Source organism: Microcebus murinus, chromosome 28 (assembly GCF_040939455.1).
Source record: "Microcebus murinus isolate Inina chromosome 28, M.murinus_Inina_mat1.0, whole genome shotgun sequence".
In the NCBI taxonomy this organism is placed as follows: Eukaryota; Metazoa; Chordata; class Mammalia; order Primates; family Cheirogaleidae; genus Microcebus; species Microcebus murinus.
Window position 1 is genome coordinate 17,150,686 of NC_134131.1, and position 18,814 is coordinate 17,169,499.

At 62.7% G+C, this 18,814-nt stretch overlaps 5 non-coding genes across 5 annotated transcripts; all 5 read right to left on the bottom strand.

Annotated features, from left to right (window-relative positions):
• Nucleotides 1–1,014: 1,014 nt before the first annotated feature.
• LOC142865352 (5S ribosomal RNA) lies at nucleotides 1,015–1,133 on the bottom strand. The gene has a single exon (XR_012915655.1). It is a non-coding gene; the product is annotated as a 5S ribosomal RNA (ribosomal RNA).
• Nucleotides 1,134–4,911: 3,778 nt separating this feature from the next.
• On the bottom strand, nucleotides 4,912–5,030 carry LOC142865354 (5S ribosomal RNA). Its single transcript, XR_012915657.1, has one exon. It is a non-coding gene; the product is annotated as a 5S ribosomal RNA (ribosomal RNA).
• A 3,773-nt stretch (nucleotides 5,031–8,803) lies between these two features.
• Nucleotides 8,804–8,922, bottom strand: LOC142865355 (5S ribosomal RNA). Its single transcript, XR_012915658.1, has one exon. It is a non-coding gene; the product is annotated as a 5S ribosomal RNA (ribosomal RNA).
• Nucleotides 8,923–12,700: 3,778 nt separating this feature from the next.
• LOC142865356 (5S ribosomal RNA) lies at nucleotides 12,701–12,819 on the bottom strand. Its single transcript, XR_012915659.1, has one exon. It is a non-coding gene; the product is annotated as a 5S ribosomal RNA (ribosomal RNA).
• Nucleotides 12,820–16,600: 3,781 nt separating this feature from the next.
• On the bottom strand, nucleotides 16,601–16,719 carry LOC142865357 (5S ribosomal RNA). Its single transcript, XR_012915660.1, has one exon. It is a non-coding gene; the product is annotated as a 5S ribosomal RNA (ribosomal RNA).
• Nucleotides 16,720–18,814: the final 2,095 nt, after the last annotated feature.

The window sequence follows — 18,814 nt, forward strand, 5'->3', positions numbered from 1 at the left end:
TTGGAGAGGGCAAGGCACCCGACCTTAACATTGGTACCCCCACAATACGCTGGAACAACATGAGAGGTATATGAATAAGAACACAGGGGGGGCCGGGCGCGGTGGCTCACGCCTGTAATCCTAGCTCTCTGGGAGGCCGAGGCGGGCGGATTGCTCCAGGTCAGGAGTTCGAAACCAGCCTGAGCAAGAGCGAGACCCCGTCTCTACTAAAAATAGAAAGAAATTAATTGGCCAACTAATATATATAGAAAAACACAGCCGGGCGTGGTGGTGCATGCCTGTAGTCCCAACTACTCGGGAGGCTGAGGCAGCAGGATTGCTTGAGCCCGGAGATTGAGGTTGCTGTGAGCTAGGCTGACGCCATGGCACTCACTCTAGCCTGGGCAGCAAAACGAGACTCTGTCTCAAAAAAAAAAAAAAAAAAAGAACACAGGGGGGAGGGGGGCACGGGCAACACATGTCACCTGAATACTTGTACTCCCATCATCTGCTTGAAGAGAGAGAGAAAAGAAAATGCAATCATAGAGGTAAGAGACACTTTTTAAAAATAATGAATCCGAAGAGAAAAGTAAAAGGAGGCCTGTGGAGCAGGTCTGGGTGTGACTCCGGATCCCCCAACATCAGGTGCCACCACCAAAGATTCCTGCGTGTAGCCCATAGAACCCCAAAAGCAACGGGACGAGTTCTGGTCACATACTCCCTCAAAATGACATCCTGGCCTTCTTCTGGAACTCCCTCCCCTCTCAGACTCTCAAGGTTTCCTCCAGCGTGTCGGTTCCCACAGAGCAGACCTTTGGTCTGAGACCTGACAGTCCAGATGCCACGCATGCTGCCGCGTGGCGGCGGTGTCGCGGCTTGGGACAAGAGGAGGCCCCACGGTGCGGGCTGGGGCGCCAGGCACCGCGGGCGGGCGCTGAGGGTGGGGGTGACCCCCACCCCGGGCCGCCGCCACGCTCCCAGAAAGGGGACAGAACAAGAGGCAAAAAAAAAAAAAAAAAAAAAAAAAAAAGCAGCAGCCTGTGGCACCCGGTATTCCCAGGCGGTCTCCCATCCAAGTACTAACCAGGCCCGACCCTGCTTAGCTTCCGAGACCAGACGAGATCGGGGGCGTTCAGGGTGGTGTGGCCCTAGACGGCGGCGGAGGGCGCCCCTGCCCCGCTCGAGAAGCCGAGCCTCTCTGGGCTTCCCCGCCGCCGCCGCCTCCCGCCCCAGGCCCCGCGCCGGGCCGGGCCGGTTGAGTTCGCCGGCCGGGTCCCGCGGGCTCCCAGGGACGGGGGTGATGGGCGGGGCGGGGCGGGGCGGGGCGGGGGGCTGTCTCTCTATACACACACACACACACTCACACTCACTCACACTCACACAAGATGCGCCTCCACGGCTGGACTCGCCAAGGTGGAGCCCTCCCAGCCCCCCTCGTCTCCTCGCCCGGCCTCCTTCACCTACCCGCTGCCCACCCCCAGCGCGTCGCTGCCTGCCGCTGACTGCGCACGCGCGGGGCGCTCGCCCTTTGACCCCAGCCAGGGGCCGCCCTCCCCCACAACCCCTTTCAGCTGCGCCCCCCCCTCGCCCTGTGGGTGGGCTGCCGCCTATTCCCCGGGGCCAGGGCTGGGGCACAGCCAGTGTATGGGGCGTCTCTCTCTGGGGATGTGTCCCATGGGTGGGGTGGGGTGGCGTGGTTTGGGGGGCGCTGAAGAAATCAGTCCCCTCCATCTCCTACCTCTGGAAAACGCCCAAGCCCGTGGAGAACTGCCGGCACCGCTTCGTGGGGGCCGGGACCCTCCTCCGTGTCCTCCTGTGGCCCAGTCCAAGGGGCCTGGGCCTGGCCGGGGCTGCATTGGACCCCGACCACCCTGGCGTGTGGACTCGCTAAAAATCGGCCATTAGATATTGGATTCCAGCTTCCTGGAGGTCATTTCACTAATGAGTGCACCGGAAAGAGTTTCCTAATCCATCTGTGAGGGTGGCAACTGAAAGAGAATTTGAAAGCTGACAGAATAGGCGAGGGAAGGCATAGGAGATTTCCACACCCAGCAAGGAAGACTTTCCCGAAATGGAAGCAAGAAACGAGCAAACAGAGACACCGGTAGCCCGCCCGGAAAAGAGTCTGCCCCTGAGAGAAAGCACCCTGACCAGGTTCACCCGTGGGTGGGTGGCGAGCTAGCGGCATTCAGAAGAGCGAGGCCCGCAGTCTGTGCGGAAGACACCTGAGCTCGGGTGTGTGTGGCGGCGCGATTCACAAGCAGCTCTAGACGTTAAACCAAGGAGAAGCCAGGGAGTTCCCAACGCCCCAGGTGTCCTCAGCCCACGACTGGCTGCTGTGGGAATGCGAAGCCCGGCTCCTTGTCTCAGAGCGGGGTTCCCAGGAGGATCAGGCTGAAGCTGGGACTTGGCCTCAAAGTGTCCCCTCGCATGGCCACCCCCTTCCCCTTCCTGCTCCTCTACTCCTGGTGCCCCTCCATCCAGGGGCCAGACCTTAAAGAGTCACCGCAAGAGAATCCTGGTCCCAAAGGAGCCTTCTGGGGGACCGGTGCTGAGAGAGGTTGTGGGCATGGCCCGCTGGGGCTCTGCCCGAACCAGGGCTGAGAGATGCCACCTCCCAGCTCTGGGTCCCTGCAGGAAGTGTTGGCAAGCACAGGGCCGGTCCTCCAAAGGCCCAGGTGCAGGGAGCCCAGGCCAAGCAGCCTGTGGAAGAAGCCACTTGCCGTGCCACCCCGGGAACAGGACTGCAGGCCCCGGCCCTTCCCACCTCCTCCTCCTCCTCCCCCCGCCCCCCCCACAGGGCACAGGGCTCAGAGACACCTCAGACTCTTGCTACCCAAAGTGCAAAGGGCATCAGTTGCTCCTCCAACCCCCCCGCCCAGCAGACCACGTTGTCCAGCCAGCCCCCGGGCCTCCCTGGGGTGCCCAGCACAAAAGTGCAGACACCCACCGGACCCTCAATCTCAGTTTTCGGATGTTTTTGCCACTCTAAGGACCCGCAGGCCAGCTGGGCCTTCGGGCAGGACAGAGAGCCCCGGAATCCGACGTGGAGAGCTGCGTGTACGTCCCCATCAGGAGGCGGTCCCCACCTCCGCGGCTCTCCCCTTGTGGGGAGCGGCAGCCCAGCCGGCAGCCCCAGGGACTCAGGGAAGACACCAGGCTGGGCCCCCGCGGCACAGCGGGGGCACGTCCCCCGCACTCAAGCGACTTAGGGACGGCTGCTGGAGACTGCTGCGGCCACCCTGCTGCCGGGTTCCTGGAGGGCTTCCTGGAAGCAGCGTCCACACCAAGCCCTTGGAAGGCCCAGGCGACGGAGGAGCCGGTCAGGCAGGGGCCGAGGACGGTGAGAGGCCGGGCGGGCGGGAAGGACCATGTCAGGCAGGGGCAGAGGACGGTGACAGGCCGGGCGGGGAGGAGCCGGACAGGCGGGGGCCCAGGACAGTGACGGGCCTGGCCGGGGAGGAGTGCGTCAGGCAGGGGCAGAGGAGACGGGCTGGGTAAGGGTTAGGGTTACAGTTAGGGCACAATTCACAATCGCAAAGACGTGGAAGCGACCCGAGTGCCCATCCATCCAGGAGTGCATGAATAAAATGTGGCGCGTGGACACCACGGAGTGCCATTCGGCTGTGAGGAGCAGCGGTGAGAGGGCGCCTCTCGTGTTCTCCTGGCCAGAGCTGGGACCCGTTCCAGTAAGCCAGGTATCCCAAGAATGGACACACGAGCACCACGTGAGCGCGCTCACCAGCAAATTGGTACGAACGGATGGACGCCTAAGTGGACAGAGAGGAATCACCTTCATCGGGTGGGTGTCGGGCGGGTGGGGGGAGGGGAGGGGCATACACATCCATTAGGCATGGGGTGGGTGCGCACCGACTGGGGGATGGGCGCACTTGAAGCTCTGACCCGAGGGGGGAGGCTTGGAGAGGGCAAGGCACCCGACCTTAACATTGGTACCCCCACAATACGCTGGAACAACATGAGAGGTATATGAATAAGAACACAGGGGGGGCCGGGCGCGGTGGCTCACGCCTGTAATCCTAGCTCTCTGGGAGGCCGAGGCGGGCGGATTGCTCCAGGTCAGGAGTTCGAAACCAGCCTGAGCAAGAGCGAGACCCCGTCTCTACTAAAAATAGAAAGAAATTAATTGGCCAACTAATATATATAGAAAAACACAGCCGGGCGTGGTGGTGCATGCCTGTAGTCCCAACTACTCGGGAGGCTGAGGCAGCAGGATTGCTTGAGCCCGGAGATTGAGGTTGCTGTGAGCTAGGCTGACGCCATGGCACTCACTCTAGCCTGGGCAGCAAAACGAGACTCTGTCTCAAAAAAAAAAAAAAAAAAAAGAACACAGGGGGGAGGGGGGCACGGGCAACACATGTCACCTGAATACTTGTACTCCCATCATCTGCTTGAAGAGAGAGAGAAAAGAAAATGCAATCATAGAGGTAAGAGACACTTTTTAAAAATAATGAATCCGAAGAGAAAAGTAAAAGGAGGCCTGTGGAGCAGGTCTGGGTGTGACTCCGGATCCCCCAACATCAGGTGCCACCACCAAAGATTCCTGCGTGTAGCCCATAGAACCCCAAAAGCAACGGGACGAGTTCTGGTCACATACTCCCTCAAAATGACATCCTGGCCTTCTTCTGGAACTCCCTCCCCTCTCAGACTCTCAAGGTTTCCTCCAGCGTGTCGGTTCCCACAGAGCAGACCTTTGGTCTGAGACCTGACAGTCCAGATGCCACGCATGCTGCCGCGTGGCGGCGGTGTCGCGGCTTGGGACAAGAGGAGGCCCCACGGTGCGGGCTGGGGCGCCAGGCACCGCGGGCGGGCGCTGAGGGTGGGGGTGACCCCCACCCCGGGCCGCCGCCACGCTCCCAGAAAGGGGACAGAACAAGAGGCAAAAAAAAAAAAAAAAAAAAAAAAAAAAGCAGCAGCCTGTGGCACCCGGTATTCCCAGGCGGTCTCCCATCCAAGTACTAACCAGGCCCGACCCTGCTTAGCTTCCGAGACCAGACGAGATCGGGGGCGTTCAGGGTGGTGTGGCCCTAGACGGCGGCGGAGGGCGCCCCTGCCCCGCTCGAGAAGCCGAGCCTCTCTGGGCTTCCCCGCCGCCGCCTCCCGCCCCAGGCCCCGCGCCGGGCCGGGCCGGTTGAGTTCGCTGGCCGGGTCCCGCGGGCTCCCAGGGACGGGGGTGATGGGCGGGGCGGGGCGGGGGGCTGTCTCTCTACACACACACACACACTCACACTCACTCACACTCACACAAGATGCACCTCCACGGCTGGACTCGCCAAGGTGGAGCCCTCCCAGCCCCCCTCGTCTCCTCGCCCGGCCTCCTTCACCTACCCGCTGCCCACCCCCAGCGCGTCGCTGCCTGCCGCTGACTGCGCACGCGCGGGACGCTCGCCCTTTGACCCCAGCCAGGGGCCGCCCTCCCCCACAACCCCTTTCAGCTGCGCCCCCCCCCTCGCCCTGTGGGTGGGCTGCCGCCTATTCCCCGGGGCCAGGGCTGGGGCACAGCCAGTGTATGGGGCGTCTCTCTCTGGGGATGTGTCCCATGGGTGGGGTGGGGTGGCGTGGTTTGGGGGGCGCTGAAGAAATCAGTCCCCTCCATCTCCTACCTCTGGAAAACGCCCAAGCCCGTGGAGAACTGCCGGCACCGCTTCGTGGGGGCCGGGACCCTCCTCCGTGTCCTCCTGTGGCCCAGTCCAAGGGGCCTGGGCCTGGCCGGGGCTGCATTGGACCCCGACCACCGTGGCGTGTGGACTCGCTAAAAATCGGCCATTAGATATTGGATTCCAGCTTCCTGGAGGTCATTTCACTAATGAGTGCACCGGAAAGAGTTTCCTAATCCATCTGTGAGGGTGGCAACTGAAAGAGAATTTGAAAGCTGACAGAATAGGCGAGGGAAGGCATAGGAGATTTCCACACCCAGCAAGGAAGACTTTCCCGAAATGGAAGCAAGAAACGAGCAAACAGAGACACCGGTAGCCCGCCCGGAAAAGAGTCTGCCCCTGAGAGAAAGCACCCTGACCAGGTTCACCCGTGGGTGGGTGGCGAGCTAGCGGCATTCAGAAGAGCGAGGCCCGCAGTCTGTGCGGAAGACACCTGCGCTCGGGTGTGTGTGGCGGCGCGATTCACAAGCAGCTCTAGACGTTAAACCAAGGAGAAGCCAGGGAGTTCCCTACGCCCCAGGTGTCCTCAGCCCACGACTGGCTGCTGTGGGAATGCGAAGCCCGGCTCCTTGTCTCAGAGCGGGGTTCCCAGGAGGATCAGGCTGAAGCTGGGACTTGGCCTCAAAGTGTCCCCTCGCATGGCCACCCCCTTCCCCTTCCTGCTCCTCTACTCCTGGTGCCCCTCCATCCAGGGGCCAGACCTTAAAGAGTCACCGCAAGAGAATCCTGGTCCCAAAGGAGCCTTCTGGGGGACCGGTGCTGAGAGAGGTTGTGGGCATGGCCCGCTGGGGCTCTGCCCGACCCAGGGCTGAGAGATGCCACCTCCCAGCTCTGGGTCCCTGCAGGAAGTGTTGGCAAGCACAGGGCCGGTCCTCCAAAGGCCCAGGTGCAGGGAGCCCAGGCCAAGCAGCCTGTGGAAGAAGCCACTTGCCGTGCCACCCCGGGAACAGGACTGCAGGCCCCGGCCCTTCCCACCTCCTCCTCCTCCTCCTCCTCCTCCCCCCGCCCCCCCCCACAGGGCACAGGGCTCAGAGACACCTCAGACTCTTGCTACCCAAAGTGCAAAGGGCATCAGTTGCTCCTCCAACCCCCCCGCCCAGCAGACCACGTTGTCCAGCCAGCCCCCGGGCCTCCCTGGGGTGCCCAGCTCAAAAGTGCAGACACCCACCGGACCCTCAATCTCAGTTTTCGGATGTTTTTGCCACTCTAAGGACCCGCAGGCCAGCTGGGCCTTCCGGCAGGACAGAGAGCCCCGGAATCCGACGTGGAGAGCTGCGTGTACGTCCCCATCAGGAGGCGGTCCCCACCTCCGCGGCTCTCCCCTTGTGGGGAGCGGCAGCCCAGCCGGCAGCCCCAGGGCCTCAGGGAAGACACCAGGCTGGGCCCCCGCGGCACAGCGGGGGCACGTCCCCCGCACTCAAGCGACTTAGGGACGGCTGCTGGAGACTGCTGCGGCCACCCTGCTGCCGGGTTCCTGGAGGGCTTCCTGGAAGCAGCGTCCACACCAAGCCCTTGGAAGGCCCAGGCGACGGAGGAGCCGGTCAGGCAGGGGCCGAGGACGGTGAGAGGCCGGGCGGGCGGGAAGGACCATGTCAGGCAGGGGCAGAGGACGGTGACAGGCCGGGCGGGGAGGAGCCGGACAGGCGGGGGCCCAGGACAGTGACGGGCCTGGCCGGGGAGGAGTGCGTCAGGCAGGGGCAGAGGAGACGGGCTGGGTAAGGGTTAGGGTTACAGTTAGGGCACAATTCACAATCGCAAAGACGTGGAAGCGACCCGAGTGCCCATCCATCCAGGAGTGCATGAATAAAATGTGGCGCGTGGACACCACGGAGTGCCATTCGGCTGTGAGGAGCAGCGGTGAGAGGGCGCCTCTCGTGTTCTCCTGGCCAGAGCTGGGACCCGTTCCAGTAAGCCAGGTATCCCAAGAATGGACACACGAGCACCACGTGAGCGCGCTCACCAGCAAATTGGTACGAACGGATGGACGCCTAAGTGGACAGAGAGGAATCACCTTCATCGGGTGGGTGTCGGGCGGGTGGGGGGAGGGGAGGGGCATACACATCCATTAGGCATGGGGTGGGTGCGCACCGACTGGGGGATGGGCGCACTTGAAGCTCTGACCCGAGGGGGGAGGCTTGGAGAGGGCAAGGCACCCGACCTTAACATTGGTACCCCCACAATACGCTGGAACAACATGAGAGGTATATGAATAAGAACACAGGGGGGGCCGGGCGCGGTGGCTCACGCCTGTAATCCTAGCTCTCTGGGAGGCCGAGGCGGGCGGATTGCTCCAGGTCAGGAGTTCGAAACCAGCCTGAGCAAGAGCGAGACCCCGTCTCTACTAAAAATAGAAAGAAATTAATTGGCCAACTAATATATATAGAAAAACACAGCCGGGCGTGGTGGTGCATGCCTGTAGTCCCAACTACTCGGGAGGCTGAGGCAGCAGGATTGCTTGAGCCCGGAGATTGAGGTTGCTGTGAGCTAGGCTGACGCCATGGCACTCACTCTAGCCTGGGCAGCAAAACGAGACTCTGTCTCAAAAAAAAAAAAAAAAAAAGAACACAGGGGGGAGGGGGGCACGGGCAACACATGTCACCTGAATACTTGTACTCCCATCATCTGCTTGAAGAGAGAGAGAAAAGAAAATGCAATCATAGAGGTAAGAGACACTTTTTAAAAATAATGAATCCGAAGAGAAAAGTAAAAGGAGGCCTGTGGAGCAGGTCTGGGTGTGACTCCGGATCCCCCAACATCAGGTGCCACCACCAAAGATTCCTGCGTGTAGCCCATAGAACCCCAAAAGCAACGGGACGAGTTCTGGTCACATACTCCCTCAAAATGACATCCTGGCCTTCTTCTGGAACTCCCTCCCCTCTCAGACTCTCAAGGTTTCCTCCAGCGTGTCGGTTCCCACAGAGCAGACCTTTGGTCTGAGACCTGACAGTCCAGATGCCACGCATGCTGCCGCGTGGCGGCGGTGTCGCGGCTTGGGACAAGAGGAGGCCCCACGGTGCGGGCTGGGGCGCCAGGCACCGCGGGCGGGCGCTGAGGGTGGGGGTGACCCCCACCCCGGGCCGCCGCCACGCTCCCAGAAAGGGGACAGAACAAGAGGCAAAAAAAAAAAAAAAAAAAAAAAAAAAAGCAGCAGCCTGTGGCACCCGGTATTCCCAGGCGGTCTCCCATCCAAGTACTAACCAGGCCCGACCCTGCTTAGCTTCCGAGACCAGACGAGATCGGGGGCGTTCAGGGTGGTGTGGCCCTAGACGGCGGCGGAGGGCGCCCCTGCCCCGCTCGAGAAGCCGAGCCTCTCTGGGCTTCCCCGCCGCCGCCGCCTCCCGCCCCAGGCCCCGCGCCGGGCCGGGCCGGTTGAGTTCGCCGGCCGGGTCCCGCGGGCTCCCAGGGACGGGGGTGATGGGCGGGGCGGGGCGGGGCGGGGCGGGGGGCTGTCTCTCTATACACACACACACACACTCACACTCACTCACACTCACACAAGATGCGCCTCCACGGCTGGACTCGCCAAGGTGGAGCCCTCCCAGCCCCCCTCGTCTCCTCGCCCGGCCTCCTTCACCTACCCGCTGCCCACCCCCAGCGCGTCGCTGCCTGCCGCTGACTGCGCACGCGCGGGACGCTCGCCCTTTGACCCCAGCCAGGGGCCGCCCTCCCCCACAACCCCTTTCAGCTGCGCCCCCCCCTCGCCCTGTGGGTGGGCTGCCGCCTATTCCCCGGGGCCAGGGCTGGGGCACAGCCAGTGTATGGGGCGTCTCTCTCTGGGGATGTGTCCCATGGGTGGGGTGGGGTGGCGTGGTTTGGGGGGCGCTGAAGAAATCAGTCCCCTCCATCTCCTACCTCTGGAAAACGCCCAAGCCCGTGGAGAACTGCCGGCACCGCTTCGTGGGGGCCGGGACCCTCCTCCGTGTCCTCCTGTGGCCCAGTCCAAGGGGCCTGGGCCTGGCCGGGGCTGCATTGGACCCCGACCACCCTGGCGTGTGGACTCGCTAAAAATCGGCCATTAGATATTGGATTCCAGCTTCCTGGAGGTCATTTCACTAATGAGTGCACCGGAAAGAGTTTCCTAATCCATCTGTGAGGGTGGCAACTGAAAGAGAATTTGAAAGCTGACAGAATAGGCGAGGGAAGGCATAGGAGATTTCCACACCCAGCAAGGAAGACTTTCCCGAAATGGAAGCAAGAAACGAGCAAACAGAGACACCGGTAGCCCGCCCGGAAAAGAGTCTGCCCCTGAGAGAAAGCACCCTGACCAGGTTCACCCGTGGGTGGGTGGCGAGCTAGCGGCATTCAGAAGAGCGAGGCCCGCAGTCTGTGCGGAAGACACCTGAGCTCGGGTGTGTGTGGCGGCGCGATTCACAAGCAGCTCTAGACGTTAAACCAAGGAGAAGCCAGGGAGTTCCCAACGCCCCAGGTGTCCTCAGCCCACGACTGGCTGCTGTGGGAATGCGAAGCCCGGCTCCTTGTCTCAGAGCGGGGTTCCCAGGAGGATCAGGCTGAAGCTGGGACTTGGCCTCAAAGTGTCCCCTCGCATGGCCACCCCCTTCCCCTTCCTGCTCCTCTACTCCTGGTGCCCCTCCATCCAGGGGCCAGACCTTAAAGAGTCACCGCAAGAGAATCCTGGTCCCAAAGGAGCCTTCTGGGGGACCGGTGCTGAGAGAGGTTGTGGGCATGGCCCGCTGGGGCTCTGCCCGAACCAGGGCTGAGAGATGCCACCTCCCAGCTCTGGGTCCCTGCAGGAAGTGTTGGCAAGCACAGGGCCGGTCCTCCAAAGGCCCAGGTGCAGGGAGCCCAGGCCAAGCAGCCTGTGGAAGAAGCCACTTGCCGTGCCACCCCGGGAACAGGACTGCAGGCCCCGGCCCTTCCCACCTCCTCCTCCTCCTCCCCCCGCCCCCCCCACAGGGCACAGGGCTCAGAGACACCTCAGACTCTTGCTACCCAAAGTGCAAAGGGCATCAGTTGCTCCTCCAACCCCCCCGCCCAGCAGACCACGTTGTCCAGCCAGCCCCCGGGCCTCCCTGGGGTGCCCAGCACAAAAGTGCAGACACCCACCGGACCCTCAATCTCAGTTTTCGGATGTTTTTGCCACTCTAAGGACCCGCAGGCCAGCTGGGCCTTCGGGCAGGACAGAGAGCCCCGGAATCCGACGTGGAGAGCTGCGTGTACGTCCCCATCAGGAGGCGGTCCCCACCTCCGCGGCTCTCCCCTTGTGGGGAGCGGCAGCCCAGCCGGCAGCCCCAGGGCCTCAGGGAAGACACCAGGCTGGGCCCCCGCGGCACAGCGGGGGCACGTCCCCCGCACTCAAGCGACTTAGGGACGGCTGCTGGAGACTGCTGCGGCCACCCTGCTGCCGGGTTCCTGGAGGGCTTCCTGGAAGCAGCGTCCACACCAAGCCCTTGGAAGGCCCAGGCGACGGAGGAGCCGGTCAGGCAGGGGCCGAGGACGGTGAGAGGCCGGGCGGGCGGGAAGGACCATGTCAGGCAGGGGCAGAGGACGGTGACAGGCCGGGCGGGGAGGAGCCGGACAGGCGGGGGCCCAGGACAGTGACGGGCCTGGCCGGGGAGGAGTGCGTCAGGCAGGGGCAGAGGAGACGGGCTGGGTAAGGGTTAGGGTTACAGTTAGGGCACAATTCACAATCGCAAAGACGTGGAAGCGACCCGAGTGCCCATCCATCCAGGAGTGCATGAATAAAATGTGGCGCGTGGACACCACGGAGTGCCATTCGGCTGTGAGGAGCAGCGGTGAGAGGGCGCCTCTCGTGTTCTCCTGGCCAGAGCTGGGACCCGTTCCAGTAAGCCAGGTATCCCAAGAATGGACACACGAGCACCACGTGAGCGCGCTCACCAGCAAATTGGTACGAACGGATGGACGCCTAAGTGGACAGAGAGGAATCACCTTCATCGGGTGGGTGTCGGGCGGGTGGGGGGAGGGGAGGGGCATACACATCCATTAGGCATGGGGTGGGTGCGCACCGACTGGGGGATGGGCGCACTTGAAGCTCTGACCCGAGGGGGGAGGCTTGGAGAGGGCAAGGCACCCGACCTTAACATTGGTACCCCCACAATACGCTGGAACAACATGAGAGGTATATGAATAAGAACACAGGGGGGGCCGGGCGCGGTGGCTCACGCCTGTAATCCTAGCTCTCTGGGAGGCCGAGGCGGGCGGATTGCTCCAGGTCAGGAGTTCGAAACCAGCCTGAGCAAGAGCGAGACCCCGTCTCTACTAAAAATAGAAAGAAATTAATTGGCCAACTAATATATATAGAAAAACACAGCCGGGCGTGGTGGTGCATGCCTGTAGTCCCAACTACTCGGGAGGCTGAGGCAGCAGGATTGCTTGAGCCCGGAGATTGAGGTTGCTGTGAGCTAGGCTGACGCCATGGCACTCACTCTAGCCTGGGCAGCAAAACGAGACTCTGTCTCAAAAAAAAAAAAAAAAAAAAGAACACAGGGGGGAGGGGGGCACGGGCAACACATGTCACCTGAATACTTGTACTCCCATCATCTGCTTGAAGAGAGAGAGAAAAGAAAATGCAATCATAGAGGTAAGAGACACTTTTTAAAAATAATGAATCCGAAGAGAAAAGTAAAAGGAGGCCTGTGGAGCAGGTCTGGGTGTGACTCCGGATCCCCCAACATCAGGTGCCACCACCAAAGATTCCTGCGTGTAGCCCATAGAACCCCAAAAGCAACGGGACGAGTTCTGGTCACATACTCCCTCAAAATGACATCCTGGCCTTCTTCTGGAACTCCCTCCCCTCTCAGACTCTCAAGGTTTCCTCCAGCGTGTCGGTTCCCACAGAGCAGACCTTTGGTCTGAGACCTGACAGTCCAGATGCCACGCATGCTGCCGCGTGGCGGCGGTGTCGCGGCTTGGGACAAGAGGAGGCCCCACGGTGCGGGCTGGGGCGCCAGGCACCGCGGGCGGGCGCTGAGGGTGGGGGTGACCCCCACCCCGGGCCGCCGCCACGCTCCCAGAAAGGGGACAGAACAAGAGGCAAAAAAAAAAAAAAAAAAAAAAAAAAAAGCAGCAGCCTGTGGCACCCGGTATTCCCAGGCGGTCTCCCATCCAAGTACTAACCAGGCCCGACCCTGCTTAGCTTCCGAGACCAGACGAGATCGGGGGCGTTCAGGGTGGTGTGGCCCTAGACGGCGGCGGAGGGCGCCCCTGCCCCGCTCGAGAAGCCGAGCCTCTCTGGGCTTCCCCGCCGCCGCCGCCTCCCGCCCCAGGCCCCGCGCCGGGCCGGGCCGGTTGAGTTCGCCGGCCGGGTCCCGCGGGCTCCCAGGGACGGGGGTGATGGGCGGGGCGGGGCGGGGCGGGGCGGGGGGCTGTCTCTCTATACACACACACACACACTCACACTCACTCACACTCACACAAGATGCGCCTCCACGGCTGGACTCGCCAAGGTGGAGCCCTCCCAGCCCCCCTCGTCTCCTCGCCCGGCCTCCTTCACCTACCCGCTGCCCACCCCCAGCGCGTCGCTGCCTGCCGCTGACTGCGCACGCGCGGGACGCTCGCCCTTTGACCCCAGCCAGGGGCCGCCCTCCCCCACAACCCCTTTCAGCTGCGCCCCCCCCCTCGCCCTGTGGGTGGGCTGCCGCCTATTCCCCGGGGCCAGGGCTGGGGCACAGCCAGTGTATGGGGCGTCTCTCTCTGGGGATGTGTCCCATGGGTGGGGTGGGGTGGCGTGGTTTGGGGGGCGCTGAAGAAATCAGTCCCCTCCATCTCCTACCTCTGGAAAACGCCCAAGCCCGTGGAGAACTGCCGGCACCGCTTCGTGGGGGCCGGGACCCTCCTCCGTGTCCTCCTGTGGCCCAGTCCAAGGGGCCTGGGCCTGGCCGGGGCTGCATTGGACCCCGACCACCCTGGCGTGTGGACTCGCTAAAAATCGGCCATTAGATATTGGATTCCAGCTTCCTGGAGGTCATTTCACTAATGAGTGCACCGGAAAGAGTTTCCTAATCCATCTGTGAGGGTGGCAACTGAAAGAGAATTTGAAAGCTGACAGAATAGGCGAGGGAAGGCATAGGAGATTTCCACACCCAGCAAGGAAGACTTTCCCGAAATGGAAGCAAGAAACGAGCAAACAGAGACACCGGTAGCCCGCCCGGAAAAGAGTCTGCCCCTGAGAGAAAGCACCCTGACCAGGTTCACCCGTGGGTGGGTGGCGAGCTAGCGGCATTCAGAAGAGCGAGGCCCGCAGTCTGTGCGGAAGACACCTGAGCTCGGGTGTGTGTGGCGGCGCGATTCACAAGCAGCTCTAGACGTTAAACCAAGGAGAAGCCAGGGAGTTCCCAACGCCCCAGGTGTCCTCAGCCCACGACTGGCTGCTGTGGGAATGCGAAGCCCGGCTCCTTGTCTCAGAGCGGGGTTCCCAGGAGGATCAGGCTGAAGCTGGGACTTGGCCTCAAAGTGTCCCCTCGCATGGCCACCCCCTTCCCCTTCCTGCTCCTCTACTCCTGGTGCCCCTCCATCCAGGGGCCAGACCTTAAAGAGTCACCGCAAGAGAATCCTGGTCCCAAAGGAGCCTTCTGGGGGACCGGTGCTGAGAGAGGTTGTGGGCATGGCCCGCTGGGGCTCTGCCCGAACCAGGGCTGAGAGATGCCACCTCCCAGCTCTGGGTCCCTGCAGGAAGTGTTGGCAAGCACAGGGCCGGTCCTCCAAAGGCCCAGGTGCAGGGAGCCCAGGCCAAGCAGCCTGTGGAAGAAGCCACTTGCCGTGCCACCCCGGGAACAGGACTGCAGGCCCCGGCCCTTCCCACCTCCTCCTCCTCCTCCCCCCGCCCCCCCCACAGGGCACAGGGCTCAGAGACACCTCAGACTCTTGCTACCCAAAGTGCAAAGGGCATCAGTTGCTCCTCCAACCCCCCCGCCCAGCAGACCACGTTGTCCAGCCAGCCCCCGGGCCTCCCTGGGGTGCCCAGCACAAAAGTGCAGACACCCACCGGACCCTCAATCTCAGTTTTCGGATGTTTTTGCCACTCTAAGGACCCGCAGGCCAGCTGGGCCTTCGGGCAGGACAGAGAGCCCCGGAATCCGACGTGGAGAGCTGCGTGTACGTCCCCATCAGGAGGCGGTCCCCACCTCCGCGGCTCTCCCCTTGTGGGGAGCGGCAGCCCAGCCGGCAGCCCCAGGGCCTCAGGGAAGACACCAGGCTGGGCCCCCGCGGCACAGCGGGGGCACGTCCCCCGCACTCAAGCGACTTAGGGACGGCTGCTGGAGACTGCTGCGGCCACCCTGCTGCCGGGTTCCTGGAGGGCTTCCTGGAAGCAGCGTCCACACCAAGCCCTTGGAAGGCCCAGGCGACGGAGGAGCCGGTCAGGCAGGGGCCGAGGACGGTGAGAGGCCGGGCGGGCGGGAAGGACCATGTCAGGCAGGGGCAGAGGACGGTGACAGGCCGGGCGGGGAGGAGCCGGACAGGCGGGGGCCCAGGACAGTGACGGGCCTGGCCGGGGAGGAGTGCGTCAGGCAGGGGCAGAGGAGACGGGCTGGGTAAGGGTTAGGGTTACAGTTAGGGCACAATTCACAATCGCAAAGACGTGGAAGCGACCCGAGTGCCCATCCATCCAGGAGTGCATGAATAAAATGTGGCGCGTGGACACCACGGAGTGCCATTCGGCTGTGAGGAGCAGCGGTGAGAGGGCGCCTCTCGTGTTCTCCTGGCCAGAGCTGGGACCCGTTCCAGTAAGCCAGGTATCCCAAGAATGGACACACGAGCACCACGTGAGCGCGCTCACCAGCAAATTGGTACGAACGGATGGACGCCTAAGTGGACAGAGAGGAATCACCTTCATCGGGTGGGTGTCGGGCGGGTGGGGGGAGGGGAGGGGCATACACATCCATTAGGCATGGGGTGGGTGCGCACCGACTGGGGGATGGGCGCACTTGAAGCTCTGACCCGAGGGGGGAGGCTTGGAGAGGGCAAGGCACCCGACCTTAACATTGGTACCCCCACAATACGCTGGAACAACATGAGAGGTATATGAATAAGAACACAGGGGGGGCCGGGCGCGGTGGCTCACGCCTGTAATCCTAGCTCTCTGGGAGGCCGAGGCGGGCGGATTGCTCCAGGTCAGGAGTTCGAAACCAGCCTGAGCAAGAGCGAGACCCCGTCTCTACTAAAAATAGAAAGAAATTAATTGGCCAACTAATATATATAGAAAAACACAGCCGGGCGTGGTGGTGCATGCCTGTAGTCCCAACTACTCGGGAGGCTGAGGCAGCAGGATTGCTTGAGCCCGGAGATTGAGGTTGCTGTGAGCTAGGCTGACGCCATGGCACTCACTCTAGCCTGGGCAGCAAAACGAGACTCTGTCTCAAAAAAAAAAAAAAAAAAAAGAACACAGGGGGGAGGGGGGCACGGGCAACACATGTCACCTGAATACTTGTACTCCCATCATCTGCTTGAAGAGAGAGAGAAAAGAAAATGCAATCATAGAGGTAAGAGACACTTTTTAAAAATAATGAATCCGAAGAGAAAAGTAAAAGGAGGCCTGTGGAGCAGGTCTGGGTGTGACTCCGGATCCCCCAACATCAGGTGCCACCACCAAAGATTCCTGCGTGTAGCCCATAGAACCCCAAAAGCAACGGGACGAGTTCTGGTCACATACTCCCTCAAAATGACATCCTGGCCTTCTTCTGGAACTCCCTCCCCTCTCAGACTCTCAAGGTTTCCTCCAGCGTGTCGGTTCCCACAGAGCAGACCTTTGGTCTGAGACCTGACAGTCCAGATGCCACGCATGCTGCCGCGTGGCGGCGGTGTCGCGGCTTGGGACAAGAGGAGGCCCCACGGTGCGGGCTGGGGCGCCAGGCACCGCGGGCGGGCGCTGAGGGTGGGGGTGACCCCCACCGCGGGCCGCCGCCACGCTCCCAGAAAGGGGACAGAACAAGAGGCAAAAAAAAAAAAAAAAAAAAAAAAAAAAAAGCAGCAGCCTGTGGCACCCGGTATTCCCAGGCGGTCTCCCATCCAAGTACTAACCAGGCCCGACCCTGCTTAGCTTCCGAGACCAGACGAGATCGGGGGCGTTCAGGGTGGTGTGGCCCTAGACGGCGGCGGAGGGCGCCCCTGCCCCGCTCGAGAAGCCGAGCCTCTCTGGGCTTCCCCGCCGCCGCCGCCTCCCGCCCCAGGCCCCGCGCCGGGCCGGGCCGGTTGAGTTCGCCGGCCGGGTCCCGCGGGCTCCCAGGGACGGGGGTGATGGGCGGGGCGGGGCGGGGCGGGGCGGGGGGCTGTCTCTCTATACACACACACACACACTCACACTCACTCACACTCACACAAGATGCGCCTCCACGGCTGGACTCGCCAAGGTGGAGCCCTCCCACCCCCCCTCGTCTCCTCGCCCGGCCTCCTTCACCTACCCGCTGCCCACCCCCAGCGCGTCGCTGCCTGCCGCTGACTGCGCACGTGCGGGACGCTCGCCCTTTGACCCCAGCCAGGGGCCGCCCTCCCCCACAACCCCTTTCAGCTGCACCCCCCCCCTCGCCCTGTGGGTGGGCTGCCGCCTATTCCCCGGGGCCAGGGCTGGGGCACAGCCAGTGTATGGGGCGTCTCTCTCTGGGGATGTGTCCCATGGGTGGGGTGGGGTGGCGTGGTTTGGGGGGCGCTGAAGAAATCAGTCCCCTCCATCTCCTACCTCTGGAAAACGCCCAAGCCCGTGGAGAACTGCCGGCACCGCTTCGTGGGGGCCGGGACCCTCCTCCGTGTCCTCCTGTGGCCCAGTCCAAGGGGCCTGGGCCTGGCCGGGGCTGCATTGGACCCCGACCACCCTGGCGTGTGGACTCGCTAAAAATCGGCCATTAGATATTGGATTCCAGCTTCCTGGAGGTCATTTCACTAATGAGTGCACCGGAAAGAGTTTCCTAATCCATCTGTGAGGGTGGCAACTGAAAGAGAATTTGAAAGCTGACAGAATAGGCGAGGGAAGGCATAGGAGATTTCCACACCCAGCAAGGAAGACTTTCCCGAAATGGAAGCAAGAAACGAGCAAACAGAGACACCGGTAGCCCGCCCGGAAAAGAGTCTGCCCCCGAGAGAAAGTACCCTGACCAGGTTCACCCATGGGTGGGTGGGTGGCGAGCTAGCGGCATTCAGAAGAGCGAGGCCCGCAGTCTGTGCGGAAGACACCTGAGCTCGGGTGTGTGTGGCGGCGCGATTCACAAGCAGCTCTAGACGTTAAACCAAGGAGAAGCCAGGGAGTTCCCAACGCCCCAGGTGTCCTCAGCCCACGACTGGCTGCTGTGGGAATGCGAAGCCCGGCTCCTTGTCTCAGAGCGGGGTTCCCAGGAGGATCAGGCTGAAGCTGGGACTTGGCCTCAAAGTGTCCCCTCGCATGGCCACCCCCTTCCCCTTCCTGCTCCTCTACTCCTGGTGCCCCTCCATCCAGGGGCCAGACCTTAAAGAGTCACCGCAAGAGAATCCTGGTCCCAAAGGAGCCTTCTGGGGGACCGGTGCTGAGAGAGGTTGTGGGCATGGCCCGCTGGGGCTCTGCCCGAACCAGGGCTGAGAGATGCCACCTCCCAGCTCTGGGTCCCTGCAGGAAGTGTTGGCAAGCACAGGGCCGGTCCTCCAAAGGCCCAGGTGCAGGGAGCCCAGGCCAAGCAGCCTGTGGAAGAAGCCACTTGCCGTGCCACCCCGGGAACAGGACTGCAGGCCCCGGCCCTTCCCACCTCCTCCTCCTCCTCCCCCCGCCCCCCCCACAGGGCACAGGGCTCAGAGACACCTCAGACTCTTGCTACCCAAAGTGCAAAGGGCATCAGTTGCTCCTCCAACCCCCCCGCCCAGCAGACCACGTTGTCCAGCCAGCCCCCGGGCCTCCCTGGGGTGCCCAGCACAAAAGTGCAGACACCCACCGGACCCTCAATCTCAGTTTTCGGATGTTTTTGCCACTCTAAGGACCCGCAGGCCAGCTGGGCCTTCGGGCAGGACAGAGAGCCCCGGAATCCGACGTGGAGAGCTGCGTGTACGTCCCCATCAGGAGGCGGTCCCCACCTCCGCGGCTCTCCCCTTGTGGGGAGCGGCAGCCCAGCCGGCAGCCCCAGGGCCTCAGGGAAGACACCAGGCTGGGCCCCCGCGGCACAGCGGGGGCACGTCCCCCGCACTCAAGCGACTTAGGGACGGCTGCTGGAGACTGCTGCGGCCACCCT